The sequence below is a fragment of the Typopeltis vanoorti genome, chromosome 6 (assembly GCF_054136105.1).
Source record: "Typopeltis vanoorti isolate ZY-2024b chromosome 6, IOZ_Tvanoo_1.0, whole genome shotgun sequence".
NCBI lineage: Eukaryota > Metazoa > Arthropoda > Arachnida > Uropygi > Thelyphonidae > Typopeltis > Typopeltis vanoorti.
Genome location: NC_143554.1, coordinates 32650089 through 32669339, shown reverse-complemented (window position 1 = coordinate 32669339; position 19251 = coordinate 32650089). Strand labels below are relative to the sequence as shown.

General features: G+C 36.5%; 1 pseudogene; it reads left to right on the top strand.

Moving 5' to 3' along the window:
• Window positions 1-15806: 15806 nt before the first annotated feature.
• Window positions 15807-17582, top strand: LOC150105364 (protein ZBED8-like; annotated as a pseudogene).
• Window positions 17583-19251: the final 1669 nt, after the last annotated feature.

The following is a 19251-nucleotide window of genomic DNA, read 5'->3' as shown; positions in this document are numbered from 1 at the left end:
AAATATTCCATTAAAATTAAATATTTTTATTCAATAGTTTTCATATGTTTTGTTTGGAAATAACTTATTGTTCATATCGGATTTTCACATCTGGAACCATTTTTCTGTTTTCTCATATGCACTGTGTTCTTTTTTACACGTTTTTTTTTCTGGAACCAATCTACCGTGTAAATGGAGAATTGGGTATATATATAAAATACTATGGAGCGGTATTTATTGTATTACAAACAAGAAAATAACGGTTTTTTAGATAAATATATAAAAATTAAGAACGGCGATAATAAAACAGAAACTTTCATTTTTTACTGGAGGGGGCTGCAGGCTTGCAGCCCTTATGGAAGAGCAGCCGCTGATATATTTTATGTTGGACCCATACATGAGAGGTTGGTTGGTCAACCAATAGTACGATAGTACCATAAATTATTATGGATTTCTGGAAATTATTTCCATGTAGCTCCCATGCGTAAAACACACACACACACACACACACACACACACACACACACACACACACACACACACACACACACACACACACACACACACACACACACACACACACACACACACACACACACACACACACACACACACACACACACACACACACACACACACACACACACACACACACACACACACACACACACACTAACGAATTTAACATTGCACCTGCCCGTTCTCCAACAAGTCTGTAATCATAGATAGTGAATGTCTTTGGGTAACAGATGAATTTCATTGTCTAGTGTGGCATCATCATCTTGCTTATTGGAGGCCTAAAATGGTTTGAAAAAGTTCCATGTTTGGTCTCTAGAGGATGATTTCCGATTAAGGGTCAAAGCTGTATAACTGAGAGGTGACTTCCACATAGCCTTTAAAGGAATGCGGAGAACCGACAAGGGCTTCTGACCTAATGTCCAATCCTCACCTTCTCGTGGTGTACCCTGTTGGGTATCTACCTGGATACTGAACGAACAAGGATGGGCTGGCAATTTGGGATTTAACCAACCAAATTGTATTCTTATTGGCCTAAACCAATATAGAAAATGATGGTACAACATGACAAAATTTCATGCCAGCTGGGGCGTCTCCTGGTTAAACAAGGCCCTCGTTGTTTTCGCCAGGGAACCAGGGCGAACAGCGAAAAGTCATCTACTGGAACAAATCTGAAAGCACACCCACTCTCAACATCACAAGAGTTAAAGATCGGTACTATCAACATAAGATGCTTGAATGGCAAAGAAATGGAGCTAGCTAAAGAATTAGATAAGTACCAGATCGACATAATAGGAGTGACTGAAACAAAAAAGACAAAAATTGATGAGATCTTTCTGAGCAATCAATACAAAATGTTATATTCAGGAAATGACAATCAAGGAAAAGAAGAAGTAGCCATAGTATTCAGCACAAAATACAAGGCTAATCTTCTTGAATGGCAGGCAGTCTCAAGTAGAGTGATGTGGGCAAATATCAGAATGGGGAACTGGACAATGAGACTTATTTGTGCCCATGGTCCCACAGAAGGTTCTACTAAGGTAGAAGTGGAAGAAATTTTTGACGCTTTAGAAAAAGCAACTGACACAATGAGAAAGGAAAAGTTGATCCTTGTTGGGGATCTAAATAGCAGAGTAGGAAATGATTGTCAGACATACAAAAATATTTCGGGAAAATTTGGAGAAAAGAGCAAAGCTAATAATAATGGCAAATATCTGTTGGATTTCCCGCGGTAATAATACTAATGTTTTCTATAGCTTTATAATCTTTAATGGATGATATTAAGGTAAAATAAGTTAAGTAATAGTATCTTCCCTCCAAATCAAACCGTATTGATTTTGTTCAAAAATATTTTCCAGAATGAACAAAGACTATGATAGCTTGTCTCTTCCTATATATAGTTTCTGTTTTGCCATGCTTCATGAGATGTGAACTATTCACACTAAACTAGTTTTTGAATTTGAATTCGGATTTTTCCATATTTGTACATAGCTTGTTGAAGCTCAGATATTCCACATGTACTAGATTATAGATCGTATAGATTATATATACTGATTTTCTGCGCTTAAAGTGTTAAAATGTTAAAGCATTTGAGGTTCAAGATTTACTAGGATACATTTTTGCAGGTTTTCCAAGACATTAAAAATCGAAGGGATTATCCATTTAATTGAATTCACATTTTAATTGCCGTATATTGTTTATTAAACATTTCGAAATTTTCAAAAGCCTTTACCATAGAATTATGTTAAAAGTGTTTTTATTTTATTATTATTATTATTTTATTTATTTATTGAAATAAGAACAGTATATTGCACATGAATGGAAAATGCATCATTCATAATGTATTTTCCATTCATAAATTTACATATTTCGCTTATTAAAACCGCGAGGCTGTTTTAATAAGCGAAATATGTAAAGCGTGCATTTATATCTTGTTTCCTCATTTCATCACTAGACGATATCATACATAAATATTGCACCAAAGCACCATCAGCTGCTAAATGATAGGCCTGTTGAAAACATGGACAGACAAGACGAGCAGCATGATTCGATTTTTGCACGTTATGAATGCCTCACTGGCAGAAACGCCAGTTGGTAGTCGTATAAGGAGGAAACGTCATGTAACGGAAATCAGTTGGGATTTGATGTACCGTAATGCTTTTGTTCCTGCTTTGTCAAACCGAGCACAAGTGGTTATGTCGCTACAACTGGAAGGTGTTCTGGACTATCTGCTTCACAGTCTTGATCTTGCACTTAGTGATTTCTACCGTTGACAACTAAAGAGTACCTGACTGGCGAGCGAAATGTAGCCGACGGTGATGTGTAATAACACGCTTTATTTCCTAGCAGACGCCTTGGCGTCAGAGTTTAACAAATGCATCTTTGGCGAGCAGGGCTGTAGTAATCCACTAAGCAACCAATTAGAGAGCGGACAGAACCGCAAAATCGTATCTCATCCATAAAAACAGTTTTTTTATCTTTTAATTTTACACATTTTTTGAATTTTGGGGCGGCAAAATAGTGCCTACCTAGGGGTGGAATATACTCCGACAGCGGTCCTTTTGGCGAGTATGCTTGAAACCAGTGGCGGCTCGTGACTTGAAATCGTGGGGGTGCTGCATCTTTCGAAATATACATACACACTGTAAGTACAGTGTATACGTGTTTGGATAAAATATCAAAATTATAGTAAAAATTAAAAAAAAAATAAACATGAAACAATATTGCTTATTATCGATAAAATTATACAGTTTGGTATAATTCAAAATTACTTAAATATAAAACCCATTATCATAACCCCAATAATGTTCTAAAATAAAAACTATAACAAATGTTATGTCTTTAATTGTAATGTCCAAATATTTAAAGAGACGGAGTAAACACGATAAGCACTACGAACACTCTACTACTAGCGCAAACTGCATATAAACAACAGTGGAACTGCGCGACGGACAGTGTCGCATTGACTGACTCTACTGACCATATCAACGGTTATTAACATACATTGTTATCGTTAATATCAACAGTTTATTAACAGTAACACCAAGAACAAAATAAATTTATCATGCAGGAACAAATGTTATCAATAATACCATTCGATGTATAAAAGAAACGAACAATAATGCAGCAAACACTAGTGGAATTCTGGAACCAAGAAACCACACACACACACACACACACACACACACACACACACACACACACACACACACACACACACACACACACACACACACACACACACACACACACACACACACACACACACACACACACACCAGCACCTCTGGTCTGCCCTGTTCCTGCAGACTAACCTGACTTCAATGGTCAATCAAACCTACATGTTACTACTTTTTACATGAATTAACAGAAACCAACAACACTTGAGTAAAAATTAAAAATAAATATAATAATAATAATAATAAATAAAAACTAAGAAGCCTGCGTTTTTTCTCAAAATTTACGAAGTACCATTTCTGACTTCACTATTTTTAAAGGAATATAAATTTATGTGGTCCGCTATTGTATCACAATAGTACATTCAGCCAGTTCTAGTAATATCAAGTAATCAATAAGTCATTTTCTCTGACACATACCACGTGGTATATTTGCGTGTGTAACGTGCTTCTCTCTCTCTCTCTCTCATCTCGCTATTGAACGTCAGTCTGTTCTGACTAACACCTTGTGATAGGGAAATATTGAATAGGAAAATAAAAGAGCTGACAACCGGTTGCAAATTTGGGAGCAGCTTCGTGATAGTTTTCATAAATAACATATGTGAAGCTCCTAAAGGTGAATAAGATCTTGAATTTAATAATAACTTCAGAAGAAATGATGATGGACAATATTAATTACTCAGATCCCTCTATGACAGCGATCACATGATCTTCAAAAGGGAATTGTGACTAAGGAGGAAAATTTAATTAAAAAGTCAAGGGTGGAATTTCAAAGAAGAAGAAAAAAAAACTAACTTTTGCGGTATGTTAAGAGAATTGAAAAATATTAACCGGAAGCTATTATAATAGAGGAGACACTTATGCAGTATGATGGACATCCTTCATAATTTAATTATTATTTTTATCCCTAGGAGTAAATATTCGTATTAAACCTGATTTTCTGGATGAATAATCTATCAATAATCAATCAGAATAATCAATCTCATTATAAGAAAAAAACTATGGAAAGAGTATGAGTTATCAAATATCAGTTATCGAGTATGATAAATGCGGCATTAACTAAATTTAATGAAAATTATTTTGGATTTTTCCATGTAGCTCCATGCATAACAGTAATAGAAGAAAAGGCTTGAGCTCTATGTAGAAGGTGCTCACCCCCCTTTTACTCTCAAGGTTAAAAGGGTTCAGGTCCTCATGCAAAAAGCTTTAGACTTTTCTTCTGTTACTGTTAAAGATTGCAAAGCAAATTTTGAATTACAGAAAATTTGAATTTTCTGTAAAATTTTCTGTAAAAAAGCAAAATTTGAATTTTAGATAAGATTAATCCGAAAAGCTTTTAGAGATATGTAAAAAAAAAAGGTAAGGCTAAATAAAAACGAATGCAGCATAATTAATTCACATGGAACAGTTTTAAATGATCTAGCGGTGGTTGCTAAAGAATTTAACAAGTTTTTTTTTTTTTTAAAGTGCATCTATGAACACGGTTTCTATGTATCCCTGTAGATATGTTGACACTTGACAGGTTGATTTTAGTCGCTCGCTAGAGAAACTTTTTCTAACCTTTCTTTGGTCGGTTCTCGAGTTGGTCGATCTTTACCAGACAAGTAGATTTTTTCTCCTAGAAACTCTGGGCTTTAATCCCGAATCTCAAAAAAAAAAATAATAATAATAAAAAAATAATAATAATAATAAATAAATAAATAAATAAATAATAAAATAAAAAATCGACATAGACCACGCTATTGCAGACAATAATACCATATATTAGGATTTAGGGCCACAAGATGGCGACAGTTGTCTGTGGTACTCTTTCTCATCAAAGCCTATTTCATTGAGAGCTTGAGCTTACTATTAGTGAATACTGAAGAACCGAGATGAGAAATGGGATGAATGGGAATGCACTTCATAAAAACTAATATAAATGAAGAAAAAGAAAACTTATCATGTAGTCATTTAAATAAACCTAGTTTTCAATTGTTTGTTCTTATTTAGTACAAACAGCTCTAGAAATTTTCTTATGTTATTATTATTATTATTATTATTATTAGTAGTAGTAGTAGTAGTAGTAGTAGTAGTAGGTAGTATTACATGGTACTTCCATGGAGTATGAACTCATTGCACAAGGCCAGTCATTCTACCTGTTCTGCTCCAATTAATCCAATATGTGTGGCTCCTCCCGTTACAATAATCTAGATAGTTTAATTTTCCTTAAAGATAACTATGTAGCTCACTTACCCTAGTTTCTTGACACACACACACACACACACACACACACACACACACACACACACACACACACACACACACACACACACACACACACACACACACACACACACACACACACACACACACACACACACACACACACACACACACACACACACACACACACACACACACACACACACACACACACACACACACACACACACACACACACACACACACACACACACACACACACACACACACAGCGAGAGAGAGAGAGAGAGAGAGAGAGAGAGAGTCAAGCAAGAATCCCCGTATTAGGATTTTCCTCATCGAATTCATCCATCAAAAATTAGCTATTTTCAGATTATGATTTCAATTGTGTACATCTGAATGGTCCCATTCATTACCGACCATTTATAAAAATCCTCTAACGCCTTTTATTCCTACTAAAGAAACTAAGCAAAACTCTTACTGACTTCTGAAAATCTTCAGGCAGCAGGGCCTTCTCCTTGGTCATCATCAATGGTCGAGGTCACAAATTCATTCATATTGATGGCAAAATATATTTTGGCATCTATATTTTATTGTTTACATGTTGCAACTTATAAAGTGGTAAACAGATTTACAGTATTTCTCATGTTTCGCGAAGTCAGTTATTATGTTCTCAAATTTAAATTTTTAGCTATTTCATTTTCAATCAATATACGAGTTTATCTCGTATATTGATTAATTGTCGGCCTGGTTGGCCGAGTGGTTAGCGTATCCCCTCTCCAGCCTTTTGGCTGGAGAGGGGATACGCTAACCATTCGAACACGTACCCCTCTCCAGCCTTTTGGCTGGAGAGGGGATACGTGTTCGAATCCCACCGTGGGCATGGATGTCTGTGAAAGTACTAGTGGTAGTAGTCGGCGGTAGATGGCGTTGGTGTTAGATGATGAAGGTTGGTGGAGTAGCGAAACGAAGAGTTGTAAAGTAGGTGTCCTCCCTCGATTAGTTTTTGGATTCCCTGGCAACGGCGAATGCTGGTCTAGAAATTCACGGTTGTTCTTGTTATCATTCAGGGAATGAGAGGTGTGATTGAAGTCTGATTAGCGGAATAATGAATTACTGATCGTTTAAAACTATACATTTATGTACATATTTAATCATACAAATACAACATTTATTTTACAAATGATATTCTCTCTCTTTCAATTTAGCTACCTGAATACAAATTCTACCCTACAGTTCTTCTTTATGAACTGGTCAATAACATCGTCATAAAAAGTTGGTTGTAACTTAATTTTCCCAAGCAACACGCAGACTTGTAAAGACTGGCTGAAGCTCACTGGCTAGAGCTACTTTGACTGCGTATGGCCTGTGTTTAAGACGACGTGAAGGGAGCAGAAATGGCTATGCGCGCGCATGAAATCAGGGTGCTGCTGCGAGGACCTGGAAGCTCCTACAACCGAGCAAGCCAAGGTAGTTTTGACTAGACGAGCAAGCATCGGCCTTCGATACACAACGCAAAGCTCAATTATTGTCGCGCAAGCTTAAGACGTCTTCTGTCTACAAAAATAAAAGCCTAAATGGAATGCTTATAAATACATGCATTTATTAGCAAATAAATGTTACTTCTTTCTCAAGTAAATAATGAGCTTGCGCAGCAAGCATAGCAAGCATGGAGAATTCGTCCCTGCTCCCTGGAGGTGTGATATAATAATAATAATAAACTCGTAATTGCGATGAATGACAAACTCTCTGATATGTTTTATTACGATGTCCATGTGTGTATGTTTTTTATTTTATAGTAATTTACTGACTATATTTACTTTTAACAAAAATTCATACCACACATGATCTGTGCTAAAAATAAATTGAAATCTATGTGTAGAATAATTTCCAGTTTAATGACATTGTCAGAAACTGTTCGATGACATCCTTCACTTATTGTAAAAAAAATTCCGGGATTTGAAAATGATAGCCCTTACTGCATTTGTTTGCTTTGTAAAAAAAGACCTAATTTTTTACAATACATGAATTTTTCCTATTTGTATTCTGTACCAAGCGAGTCGTCCCTCGCACGGGTCGTACACTCGTGCCGACCTTGCAGACAACCACCACTATTTCGTATTCCTATACTATAATTGCTTAGGAAGTCGATTATGTTCGATTTTTATCTGCACTGCGGGATTAAACACTCGAGTTTCCGTGTGTAAAAAATCCTGAAGTCCTCTCCAAAGATAAACTAACTCGGGAAAAAAAGGCATAAAATAATTCCTCTATTTGGTGGCTATAATCAGTGGTGAGCTATAAGGGGCTTGCGCGAGCCCTTTGTTAATTTTTTCTCAAATTTGCGAGCTCATTCTTTTCCAAAATTTCTTCTTGTTTAATAATCTTGTAGAACTAGAAAATACCACAATGGAATGTATACATGCTACTTTAAATTTATATGGATTTTCTGATAACTATTTAAAAAATCATTTCATTGAATTTTGTTCTAATGGAGCTAGTGTAATGTTAAGAAACAAATCAGGTGTTGCAATTAAACTTCTACAAAAATTTCCCAACGTTGTGATTTGCCATTGCGCTCATCGTTTACACTTAGCAATAGACGATTCGATAAAAAACATTAAAGAAATAAATCATTTTGAAATATTTATGGATAAATTATATGCTTTTTATCATCAATCACCAAAAAATCAACGAGAATTAAATACGATTGCAAAAGACCTTGATATCGAAATTTTAAATATCAAGATCGGCCGTGTGTTTGGACCATAATGAGCAGCTTGCAGTTTACGAACGGCTCTTGCTTTGTGGAGAAATTACCCAGCTTTATGCAAGCATTTTACATCGTACGATAAATATAAACGCTTTTTAAACCGACTTCTCAATTTGAAATTTTTAAAAGACCTAGCATTAATGATTGATATCCTACAGCAATTATATCTGTCAGAAGCTCTCCAAAGTCGCAATATAAGTATTATAAGGGCTAAGTAAGTTTTTTTTTTTTTTTTATGCTCGACGATGCGAGCCCTTTGTTAAAATTTCCATAGCTTACCACTGGCTATAATCAAACCTATAACTGCCTTTCTTCTAGCCGTTTAAAATTATAGAACCATAAACGTTGGCACAAGGCTACACAGACCTTCCTGGTCGCTTATCTTCTACTGATTGACTTCTCTTGAATCTGTCAATTCGTAAACTGACTCAGCCCTTAACTCATATCATGCAAATCTTTTCACTTAAATACTTTGCAAGTCTACGCGATTGTCCATAAAACTAATACAATACCAAGGCGATCTTCTGACACTCCCCTCTGCCATTATTTATTATTATTATTTTTGTACATAATCTGTAAATCCTGTTCTAGAGACGAAATATAGAACTGTTTCATCCTGCTTCAGGTGTGTAGTAAGCGGTTTGTAGCCTCGAGCTTGGTGATTAAATTGATTTACTACCGAAAGGCATTCACAAACATTCATGCCTACGGCGGTATTCATATCGTTAGTTTCTTGGTTGGAGAGCAAAGATACACTGTTAACAACCAAGCCGTCGAATTTATCACTTTATGAGCAGTTCTTACGTTAAAAAAAGTAATAATATTATTTACCTTTCTACTTTCTGCTCACTTCATATATATGTATAGAATTTTTACAATATTATTATTATTATTGTTTTTATTAAGAAAGACCTCCACGGAATCAGGGACTCATCCAGGGAGGCCACATACTACACCTCAGCTATGATACTTATTCTTGAATTCATTCACGCTGCTTGCACTCACAACATCCAATGGCAACCCATTCCAATCCCGCACCACCCTCTGAGAGAAAAATGTAGCTCTCACCCCCTTCTTAGCGGCATTCATTCTCAGCTTTCAAAGATGCCCTCTTGTCCTTTCCCCACCCTCCATAAATTGAAAAATTCCATCAACTGAAATCCTGTATGAAACTTTGAAAAGTTTGCAAGTCTCAATCATATTACACCTCGTTATCCTATTTGCTAGTGTCTGCAGTCTAAATATTTTCAATCTGTCTTCATAATCAGTATTCCACAATCCTGATATAATTTTTAACACTCTCCTTTGCACTCTCTCCACTATATCAGAATCACAATGAAATCCAAGAGACCAGACCTGTGTGCGGTAGTCTAAGTGAGGTCTTATCAAGTCCTTGTAAAGAGGGAAAATGACATCCCCATCTTTACAAGTGAATTTCAGCATTGCAATTATCTTTTGAATTAAATTTGCAATCTTTGCTACATGGACCCTGAACTTCAACTTCCTATTTACTAACGCTCCAAGATCCCTAGCCTCATCAGTTTCTTCTAGCATAATCCAACCAATGTAATACGACACTGGATATCTAATCACGCCGAAATGAATGACTTTATACTTACCGGCACTGAACTGACATCCATTTTCCCATGCCCACAATTCCAGCCTATTCAAATCTTTCTGCAAGTACCATATCAGCAGCATTCCTGATTACCCTACCTATTTTTGGATAATCAGCAAATAGCTTTATGTCACTTATCAAATCCTTCCCAATATCATTAATGTACAGATTGAATAACGGTGGTCAAAGTGCTGATCCTTGTGGTACACCACTGGTAGAAGGATGTGAGTCGGCAAGGATCTTGCAGGCTCACATCTCCCGTAGACAACTTTTTGGTATCTGTCAGTCATCCATCCACGCCAATATTCTATAATCCAAACCCATATTCTTCAATTTATACAACAGTGAACCATGCTATATTCTAAAATCCAAAAGTATCATGGCGTATCCATTCCCTTTGTCTAGTTCAACGGTAACATTGTTATGGAATGTGAACAAGTTGCTAAAACATGACATTCTTTCTATTCCTGCAGAATCTTCCCTGTTCTGAGAATCATTTTAAACAGCCTGGTTAAACGAATAGCCAGTTCAGCTGAACACTCTTCTAGCACATGTGCTGATATCCCATCAGTTCCTACTGTTGAATTCTTATTCAGTTTGTGCAACAGCTCTAATACTTCGTCCTCATACACTTGTGTTTCTTCATCCAGTGAAGAGGTAGCAGGGAACTCAATGTTATACACCAAATTGATAGCTTTTAACAAAATGAGCACTCATTAGCCGAACAACCTCTTCTGCAGTTGTCTTTAGCACGCAGAGCCAGTTTCTTTTCATACTTAGACTTTGCTTTCCGTACAACAGTTTTGACTATTCTAGCCTTCTGCTGCTTATAATTTTCATAACGGACATCACAGTATTCCACAATCATCCTTTTCTTACGAATCTCTTGCTTAATAAGATTACACACCCATTTGACTCTTACCATATTTATTCTTTGATATCGTATCATTTAAGTACTGTTTAAATGCTTCCCATGCATTGTCGATATTCTTCCCATCCAGCAACCGATCCCATTCCACTGAACTCAGTATACTCCTCAGTTGGTCATAATTTCCTGCTTTGTAGTTCAGCATGTAACCTTTTCTGAATGGAACATTCATAAACGTAGTCACTTCCCAAGTGAGTACCGCATGATTACTGTCACCAGTCGGAGGCAGAATAGTTAAGTCTTTAACTGAAACGCCCTCTGACACTATAACCGGATCTAACACTCTTTGACCTCGAGTTCCTTCTCTCACATGATGTTTGAGGAAGTTGTCCCACAACATCTCAATTAATTCATTTTCATTCTTTTCTTGAGCTTCTACTGACACCAATCAATATTTGGATAATTAAAGTCTCCTATTATGATTACTCTTTTCGCGCTCATCTTTTCTATTTGGTGATGCAGTTCTTCATCCTAGCAACTGATCCATTAGGTCTGTAACAACACCCCACTATGTGATTGATCTTGTTAGATTCCGCCTCACACCAGATGGCTTTAAAATCACTGCCACATGAAATATGGTTAGTAGTACTACAATCATAGATCTCAACTCTAACTGGTCATCCGATATCATTAACAGCACGTTCCCCTCCTCTTCTATCCTCTCTGTCCTTCCTAAAAATAGTGTACCCTTTACACTTGATACCAGTTAGTATGTCTGATTCTGATTAGCCAGATCTCACTAATGCCTATAATCTCAGGTGCCTATATGTTGACTAAGGCAACAAACTCTACAACCTTTGTTTCTGATACTCCTAGCATTGTTATACAGACATAATAATCTGCCTGCATGTTCTTTTGCATGCCCTTGTCTGCAGTCTGTATGACACAGTTGGACAGCGCCTGCAGATCTCTGTTCTTCTCTAGTGTCTTATACATACAGACATCTTTGCACAGGTTTGATGGTTCCGGATCGGATGACCATAAAGTCGAAATCGTCAACATTTCCATGAAAAAGCCAATTCCCGTCATTAACACAGTTATATAACATTGTTGATCTTGCACTTATATTCTAACTCTTCCCTCCTTTATAATTTATGTTCCTTGACTCTGTGTTAGGTCTCATACCAATTATTAGTTTTTCAAGACTCCTGATACCAATTGCATTAAGGTGTAGGCCGTCCCTCTTATACAAATCCAATCTTCCCTAAACTTACTCCACACATCCAAAAACTCGCATCCATTTCTTCTACACATCCTACGCATCAAATCGTTTGCCATCATAGCCCTTCTTGTTAATTCATTTTTATCATATCGAGGTAAAATACTGACGATTTTCACTTTCTCATTCTTCACTCTCTCACCTCTTCCAACAACCCTTGGATGTCCTCTCTCATACTGAACTTATCGCTAGTTAAGTCTTAGTACATGCTACAATTACGATCCCGTTTACTTTTCTTTTCTGTTTTAGAATTGCTTCCTTTATATTCTTAATTTTTGCTCCAGGAAAACTCCAAGTTATAACTCGCTCATCAATAGCATTTTTTTTCTATAGAGACACCATACCAAATATTATCTTTCTTTTTACAAACAACGTCAATTACCTGATTTCCGTACTTCTTGACTTACCTGTTTCCGTACTTTGTTGTTTCTTATTTTGCTGCTTTTCTTTTTTCTTTTCTTTTCTTTTTTTTTCTCTCTGTATTTATTTAAATACCTCTTGACTTTTTGTAATTCCTGCGTCGTCTCGCTGATGATCTGGCTTTATTTTGCTATTTTGGAGGCTAATTTATTTTCGATAACCTCCTCCATATCAGTGAGCATAGTAGTTAGTCAAGGAAACTAGATCATCAAGGGAGGAAAGGGAAAAATATGTGTGAAAATTCAGCTATGGTATGCAAACGTGATAAAGATATGAATGTCTTCGAACATGGTTATGTATGTGGCGAAGGGTTGGAAAAACATGCTTTGGATTCGGACCTTTTAAGTATGTCTGGGGGAGGGAAAAGAGAAAATTCTAGAACAAGACGAAATAGATTGCATATCTAATTATAAGAATAGGCTAGGTGGTAATTTATTATATCTATACACAAATACTAGGAGCATTAGAAACAAAGGGTTGAGTTCGTTACTTTGTTGAATACGATGTGGCCGAAGAATGTTGGCATTCGTGAAACCTGACTATCAGAATCAGATATGGTAAGTGGGATCGAGTGTAATGGGTATACTGTTTTTAGGAATGACAGAAGAGATAGCAGAGGAGGGGGGGGTACTACAAATGATATCAAATGACTTAAATCCAGTTAAGGTAGAAACACAAGAAAAAAAAATGATGGTAACAATGTCCCATATAGCGGTGAGTTTGAGTCTATCTGGTGTGAAGTGGAGGTTAACAGAATGAAATATATGGTGGACTGTACTGTACTGTATGGAGGTTAACAGAATGAAATATATGGTGGACTGTTGCTACAGACCTGGCTTCTCAGTTTCAGGGGACGAAAAAATGCATCGCCAATTTAGCTTTATGGGTACCAAACGAATGATCATTATGGGTGACTTTAATTTTCCAAACATTGATTGGGTAGAAGAGAAATCTCATGATAAGAAAGAAGAGTAATTTATTGAATTCTTGCGAGACAGCTTTCTCAAGCAGCATGTGAAGGAACTCTAGGTCAAAGAGTGTTGGATTTGCTCATAGCGTCAGAAGGAGTCTCTGTTAAGAATATGGCTATGTATGTAGAGCTGTTGCATTACCACCCATTGGTGACAATGATCATGTTGTGCTTTCTTGGGAAGTATCTAATTGTATTGATGCTCCGATTAAAGCAGGTTACATGCTGAACTACAAAGCTGGAAATTATGATCAACTTAGGGGAATACTATCTGTGTATGGGTACCAAACGAATGATCATTATGGGTGACTTTAATTTTCCAAACATTGATTGGGTAGAAGAGAAATCTCATGATAAGAAAGAAGAGTAATTTATTGAATTCTTGCGAGACAGCTTTCTCAAGCAGCATGTGAAGGAACTCTAGGTCAAAGAGTGTTGGATTTGCTCATAGCGTCAGAAGGAGTCTCTGTTAAGAATATGGCTATGTATGTAGAGCTGTTGCATTACCACCCATTGGTGACAATGATCATGTTGTGCTTTCTTGGGAAGTATCTAATTGTATTGATGCTCCGATTAAAGCAGGTTACATGCTGAACTACAAAGCTGGAAATTATGATCAACTTAGGGGAATACTATCTTTGGTCCCATGGTATCAGTTACTGAATGGAAAAAATGTCAGCAATGCATGGGTATCTTTGAAAAAAGTGTTTACAGAAGGCGGTATCTAAATGTATCCCTAGGGTTTATTGTACAATGAAACCTGTGGAGTATTCATGACTAAACAATCACACGTAACCACAGTAATAAGTTTTAATAAGTACATATTTCATCCTAAGTATCATAGGACATCGTCAGTACAGTTAATTCAAACAATACTAGGAATAACATAGCGCATGATTACAATGTTTATATATTTTAATTTAATTCTCTAACACGCTACTGAACCCATATTTGGATTCCATTGTAATCATGCGCCCTAACTGTATGTTATTCCTAGTATTGTTTGAATTAACTGTACTGACGATGTCCTATGATACTTAGGATGAAATATTTACTTATTAAAACTGATTACAATGGCTACGTGTGTTTGTTTGTTTAGTATCCCTAGGGTTCGAAGAATAAATAGGGTGGGAGTGAAATGGATGTGCAACCTTATTAAATATGAGATCCAGAAGAAGGAGATGATGTGAAAAAATATCGTCAGGATTAGAGTGAGAGGAGTTATGAAATATATAAAACTCAGGTCAGAAAAGTAATGAGTATTATGAAGAAAGCTAAATCGGAGTATGAAAAGAAATTGGCCATGCAAGCTAAAGGCAATTCAAAAGAATTTTATCGTTATGCCTCAAGTAAACGAAAGAATGAATGTGGAAGAATAACTTTATTGAATGCAGATGGTACTCGAGTGTCGAAAGAAGCTAATGAGATTGTCCATTTAAAGAGTGCTCACTTTGCTAAGATATATCAACCAGGTGTATGTAACATGGTGAAGAGTGCTACTGCTACATTGGATGAAGAGTTACAGGTTCATGAAAATAAGGATGAAGAGCTGTTGCGTAACCTGGATAAGAATATGTCTATAGCAGTGGTTCTTAACCTGGGGTGTGTGCACCCCTTGGGGGTGCGAGAAAGCATTTCCAGGGGTGCGAGAAAAGTTTCTAAATTTTCGATGGAAACTACCGCCTGTGAGAAACTAGCGAACGCTACGTCGACTTTTGGGACCCCCCACTCCTACCCTCTCTACCTTTGCCTCAGCGCATCGCACTTACCAGCGCATGCAGTACAATAAGAAACTAGTTGATACGCGCACGTGTTGGCATACTCTGAGTACGAACGTTAACGAGGTGGTTTGACGCAGAAACGAATACTAATTTTCTTTAATTTACCAACATTAATCAGTGACTAAAGCCCATACCGGATACAATCAATTGATTACATAAAGGTTTTCTGCAAATTTTGAAAAATTATAATTATTATTTTATTGATTGTAGTAACCCTCGTTATGTCGAAAAAACGCCAATGGAAAGACGATTATGTTGCTTATGGATTCACTTGTATAACAGAAAAAGATGGTATGCAACGACCACAATGCATTTTATGTTGCAAAATATTTTCAAACTCCAATTTTAAACCGTTAAAGTTGGTAGAGCATTTCAACAATCAGCATGGTGGTGAATCTGCAGGACATACTCTTAACATCTTGAAGTATAAGAAGGCACAATTTGATACCAGCGGTACTATCACAAAATTTGACGTTGCGGTATTTCAAAAGCCCTTGTTAGAAGCTTCTTATCAAGTGGCATATCTGTGTGCTAAGAAAAGAAAAGGTCGTACAATAGCTGAGGAATTGGTAAAACCATGTGCACTTGAAATTGCAAAAATTGTATTGGGTTCTGAAGCACAAAGGAAGATTCAGTAGATTCCGTTATCGAACGATGTAATTCGATCGCGCATTCAAGATCTCAGTGTTGATATTTTACTGCAAGTAGTAAAAGATATCAAAGCCAGTCCTCTAAAATTGAGTATTCAACTGGACGAGTCAACTGATGTTGATAATTGCAGTCAGTTGTTGGTATTTGTGCGATGCATTAAGGAAAAAGAAATATTGGAAGAATTTTTATTTTGTGAGCCACTGGAATTGACGACAAAAGGAATTGATGTTTTCAATCATATTAAAAACTTTTTTTTGAAACATCAAATACCCATGAATGTGATAGGCTCAGTTTGCACTGATGGTGCCCCTGCAATGTTGGACAAAAATTCTGGATTTTTTTCATACATCAAGGCAGAAATACCGCAAGTTACAATAACGCATTGCATGTTGCACCGTCATGCACTTGCATCGAAAGCTTTGCCAGAGAATTTAAAACAACACTTAACTACTGCAGTAAATGTAGTAAAGTATATCCGAGGACGAGCGCTTAATCATCGTATCTTTCGTGCTTTGTGCGAAGAAATCGGTGCTGTTCATACTGTGCTTCTTTATCACACTGAAGTAAGGTGGCTCTCCAAGGGCCGCATGCTAAGCAGGGTTTTTGAATTGCGCGAGGAAATTATACAGTTTCTTACTAACCAAAATTGTGAATTAGTTAAGCTTTTGAAAAAAGAGAAGCAATAATTCGACTAGCCTACTTAGCCGATATATTTAGTTACCTGAATGAATTAAACACACCAATGCAAGGATTTGGTAAGAAAATAATAACAGCTAGTGAAAAATTATCTTCATTTATTGAAAAACTAAAAATTTGGAAACTTCGAGTTGAAAATGGGAATTTTGCAAACTTTCCTTTGCTTGATTCAATAGTTCTGGAAAATGAGAAAATAATAATTATACCTGAAATTGCAATGCACCTCTAACAATTGAGTGAATTATTTCATGGATACTTTATCACGGGAAATATTAACAAAGTTCAGAGATAGATACTGGATCTATTTCTGTTTCACCCAGATTTGATGGACGATAGCTATTTAATAAAAGACAATCTTATTGAAATACGAGCCATTGCACGTATTCAAATGGAATTTGAAAAACTGGACTTAGAACAATTCTGGTGTACACAGTTAGAACCTTATCCACAGCTGGCAAAAGCAGCATTGCAGACACTTTTACCATTTAATCACCTACCTGTGTGAAATGGGATTTTCATTACTTTTGCACATAAAAACAAAAGCCAAAAATCGCTTAAATGCAAGTGATGACTTACGCGTGGCTCTTTCAAAAAAGGAACCTCGCTTCAAAAGTATTATCATGAATAAACACCAACAACATAGCCATTAAAAACTGAGATATTGTTTTGTATGTATATGTAAATGTATGTGTTTATTTTTCAATAAATAAATTATCTTGCAATAGATGTAATTTCCTAAATAAAGAAATAGAAACACATTTTTCAAGGGGGTGCGAGAACTTATTTTTAGATTCAAGGGGGTGCCGATCACTAAAAAGGTTAAGACCCACCGATCTATAGGGACAGATGGAATATCAGTCTGTTTGGTAAAGGAATGTTCAGCCGAATTGGCTACGCCTTTCACATGTTTGTTTAACTTTAGTTTCTGCTCAGGAATGATACCACACGAATGGAAGGAATGTTTGATAGTTCCATTGTACAAGAGTGGTGCACTAACTGATGTGTCTAACTATCTATCTCTGGTGTGGTAGTGAAGATTTTAGAGAAGTTGGTAAGAACTGGAATACAGAAATGGGTAGACAAACATGCTATACTCTGCAAGGAACAGCATGGGTTTACTAAAGGAAGGTCATGTTTAAGCAATTTGCTCATATTTTATAACAATGTTACGGCCGAGTTGGATAAAAGGAATGGATACGCTATGATAATGTTGGATTTTTCTAAGGAATTTGATAGGATAACGCACGAAACGCTGTTGCATAAACTAGAGAATATGGGATTGGAATATAATCTCTTGACAGACGGATATCAAAAAGTGGTATACAGTGGGTGTGAATCTTCCAGATTTAAGGTAACCAGTGGTGTATTTCAGAGTCCCTGGGCCATTATTGTTCCATCTAAACATTAATGACACCAGGCAGGATCTATCATCGATGTGCAATTGTTTGCTAATGATGCGAAGCTAGGCAGGGCAATCAGGGATGCTACTGATATTCAGCAAATACAAAATGATCTCAATAGACTGGAAATTTGGGCAAACGAAAATGGCCATCAGTTTAATGTTAGTAGGTGTAAAGTTACGCACTTTGGCATGATTAGACTCCCAACCGCAAATTATATTAGTGGAGCTATGGTATAAGAAACTGAGGAGGCAAGGGATCTTGGCAGATTTGTGGATAGGAATTTATAGTTCAGAGGTCACATAGCAAAAGTTGCAAATAAACGCAGAGGATTATTACGATGTTGAAGCGAACCTTGTCACGTAAGAATAAGGAAGTCATTTTGCCTCTCTATAAGACTTTGATAAGACAACACCTGGATTATGTTACGCAGATTTGGTCTCCTGGGTTAGGGGATAATGAAGCTGTGGAAAGAGCCAAAGAATAATTACAAAGCTTATGTCCGGATTATAGGATTTAGAATATGAGGACAGATTCCGAGTATGTGAATTGCAGACTGGTTAACAGGAGAAAGAGGGTTGATATGATGGAGGTCTAAACTTTTGGGGTGTTTTAGGATATTATCTGATGAATTTTTTTGTTATATGGAATGTGAGGAGAGAACACGGCGGAATCCATGGAATTTAAATTCATTTGCAGTCAAGAAAGGAATATGGGCTAAGTTTTTCTCCCAGAGAGAAGTGAGCGAGTAGAATAGTTTGCCTTTAGGGGGTAGTGAGTGCATCTAGTTTGAATTAATTTAATGAAAGGTATGACAGCTGGTTTGGGTGATTTATAGCCTTCCTCGAAGAGTCATTGACTCCTGGAGGTCCCAGATAATAATAATAATATGTTTTTATATAATCAAAACTGGTGAATT